The sequence below is a fragment of the Bactrocera latifrons genome, unplaced genomic scaffold (assembly GCF_001853355.1).
Source record: "Bactrocera latifrons isolate USDA-ARS-PBARC rearing strain unplaced genomic scaffold, ASM185335v1 scaffold_23, whole genome shotgun sequence".
NCBI lineage: Eukaryota > Metazoa > Arthropoda > Insecta > Diptera > Tephritidae > Bactrocera > Bactrocera latifrons.
This window is the reverse complement of record NW_017535852.1, coordinates 1,678,163-1,681,547: the sequence shown is the minus strand read 5'-3', so window position 1 is coordinate 1,681,547 and position 3,385 is coordinate 1,678,163. Positions and strand designations below refer to the sequence as shown.

Genomic DNA, 3,385 nt, shown 5'->3' with positions numbered 1-3,385 from the left:
TAAATTTTATTTCCAGTTTTTCCAAAGCAATGTAGCTTGAAAAAATTATGCAGTATTAGTTAAAATATATAACTAGTTTTATTAACTATATTTTTTGCTTCACTCACACACACATTAAAAAGTAAAATACATTTTTATAGTTTTTGTAACACATTAGCTAATTTATATACTTCGTTACAAGCGCAACAACCGCATTTATTTTATTTCTTTTTATTTTAATTTTTTCTTTACACACCCTAAAACATAATGTAACACAAACAGTTTTGCCAACCTACCTTTTTGTACACTAATTTTTTCGCCGTGTATTCGTGCAATTGCGTTTTTCATAAAACCGATTGTAATGCCATTATCACTCACACAAGCACATTCCATCAATTTTATAACCGTTAATTACAGCGCGCGGTGAGAGCAACGACGAATTTTTACGATTTACGTTGGGATTATTATACTCCGCATTCATATACATATATTTAATTTTGCATTAAAAAAAATTGATTTATTTTTATTTTTTTTTTTTTGCTGGCCATTTGAATTGCATTTTGCATTTAAATTTATTCCGTCTTGCATTTGCGATAGCGATTTGCTTGATGCATTTATTTCATTTCACTTGTCGCAAAATCACTGCTGACAATCAGCTTATGCGAATGCACTAAGAACGTACGCGCGTGTGGCGAGCGACGCGTCTCATGAATGACTTGCGATTTCGAAATGAGAAAGGCGAAGAAAAACGTTTTGTGAATGTAAACGGCAGCCGAGCAGCTGACAATAGCGCACGACGGTTGATTTGTGAATGAATGGAAAATGCGCACGGTATCGTCTTAAATGCGCGCAGCGGCTGAACACAGGATGACTGCAGTCGGGCGCATGCAACGATAACACATTACTGGGGAAAACTGATGGCAGCAGCAGCAGTCGAAGTCACAACAGCAGCAAGTGCAGTATGGCGCGCGTTGCGTTCGCAAAATATGACATGAAGATGCATAGACACTGTTATTTGAACGGCAAGACGTGAATGTTGAGCGTTTGGAAGTACGCGTGCCACTATTTGTCTTATCATCGTTTTGTGGTGAAAAGCCAATTACACTTACTATTATCAGCAATTTACGCTCATGCTTTCGCACGGCTCGTTTATATTTTTAATAATACGCCGAAAAACTAATTGATGCGCGCGCGTGTCAAAAACGTTACGCAGCCAAAGTGTTAATAACATGCGTGCGGTACACTGGACGCACGCGCGTACGCATACGCAGTTGCCATAAATTAAGTTAACAGTTGCAACGCTGTTGTTTATTACTTTATTATTTTCGGTAGCGCGCCGCGTTACAATAACTGCCTTACTGACTTGAAAGGCGCGTGGTTTACTTTTAAAAATATAAGCGCGCGCAGATTTTACAGTTATATAACAGTGTTATATTCTTATAATTGCACATAATTACAATAATTAACTGGTGGCGCCACAAGTTGCGCGGCTCTCTAATAAGCCAGTGCCGCGGCGCGTCTTGTCACACGTCCGTTTTACAGGTAAAATCACTGACTTAATTTGCCTGACGTTTACTTAAACACAGGTTGTTGTTGTTGTTGCGGTTGTTATTCGCGCGCGCACGCTACATTCACACGAACCTTTTTGCACGACAGTTAAAACAAAGGCGCTTAATAGCGCTGCTTATTAACTTATTGAAAAATATTTTATTTTCACAAGCGCGCGGTACTCGGTTTCTCAGACTAATGGCTATACACAAATTTTTTCGCGTTCAAATGCAGTCCTTACGTCGCATCACTTTGCACTTTGTCCGTATTTTCACACAACAATAACAATAGCACGCATAGGCAGAAGGAAAACTGTTTATAACCCGTTTTTATAATTAGACGCCGCGTTACAAACAGCAGTCGGTTTTGTGCACAAAAACTAATAACACGCGCAATTTAATTCACTTTATTCACTACTTAATGCCGGTCGTGTTTGGTTGTTGTTAATTAGCAACCGCGCTTCGCGTTTTTAAACCACACAAAATATCGTTAAGCAAGTAAAGTCTAAAGCACTAAATGCGCTCACACATGTTTACTGACCGCCGCCGCTGGTGAACTGTTGTGTTCTGACGAAACGACTCTGAGCCGAACGTGCTGGTTTGGCCCGCTGCTTGACTGGCAAATCAATTGCTTGCCTGCTGTTGGCCGTATTGCTTGCGCTCCGTTGTTCAATACCAATACACACACACACATACGAACGTACAAGTGCGCGGTGGTTGTTTGTTGACTGCAGTCGCGCTCTGTATTTGATAAGACGCAAAGAGAGCGCGCGCGCCTCGTATGTGCGCTCTCTCTTACTCGTCGCTTACAATGTTTACAAACGCTATACGCGTTACTGTTAAATGCCATTTATGCTTATTTCGTCACTTTGTTGACTTGCAATTGACACAAGCAGTGGCGATTGTGCCTTTATTACACTAGCTCTTGTGAACTCTGTTATGTTAACTTCGGCCGTTAGAGATGCTGCTGAGCGCCTTCGTTTATAATTATTATCTCTCAGTAATGCAACACATTGCATTATTTGTCACTCAAGCGTTAGAATGCTTACTAATTAATTATAGTTGGCTTACATGCGTGCGTTTAAGTTAATAGAGCGCGTTAACAGCTGATTGCAAAGTGGCAAGAGCGCTGGTATTAAAATAGAGCGCCAAAGTTAGCAGAAAGATTATAGAATTGAGCGCGGATGTTGAAATATAGCAAAGGAAAAGAACGCGCGTTTTTATACTCTCGCAACAAAGTTGGTAAAGAGAGTATTACAGTTTTGTTCACATAACGGTTGTTTGTAAGTCCCAAAACTAAAAGAGTCAGATATAGGGTTATATATACCAAAGTGATCAGGGTGACGAGTAGAGTTGAAATCCGGATGCCTGTTTGTCCGCCCGTCCGTGCAAGCTGTAACTTGAGTAAAAATTGAGATATCATGATGAAACTTGGTACACGTATTTCTTGGCTCCATAAGAGATTAAGTTCGAAGATGGGCAAAATCGGCCCACTGCCACGCCCACAAAATGGCGGAAACCGAAAACCTATAAGGGGTAATAATAAGTAGCCATAAATAAAGATATTAAAATAAAATTTGGCACAAAGGATGGCAATAGGGAGGGGCATATGTGGACGTAATTTTTTTGGAAAAGTGGGTGTGGCCAGCCCCCTACTATCTTTTTTGTACATATCTCGAAAACTACTATAGCTATGTCAACCAAACTGTATAGAGTTGTTTCTTTTAGCCATTTCCATATACAGTTTAAAAATGGCAGAAATCGGTTAATAACCACGCCCACCTCCCATACAAAGGTTATGTTACCGACTAACAAAAAAACGTCAGAAACACAAAATTTGACGGAAGAAATTTCAGAAG

At 39.9% G+C, this 3,385-nt stretch overlaps 1 protein-coding gene across 1 annotated transcript in view; it reads right to left on the bottom strand.

The window, feature by feature from the left end:
- LOC108968761 (BMP-binding endothelial regulator protein) overlaps nucleotides 1–2,066 on the bottom strand; it is a 132,173-nt gene extending 130,107 nt beyond the window's left edge. The window contains exon 1 of the mRNA XM_018932993.1: nucleotides 276–2,066. The gene's annotated coding sequence lies outside the window, so the exon portion shown is untranslated. The remainder of the gene's footprint in view (nucleotides 1–275) is intronic.
- Between the last annotated feature and the right edge of the window lie 1,319 nt (nucleotides 2,067–3,385).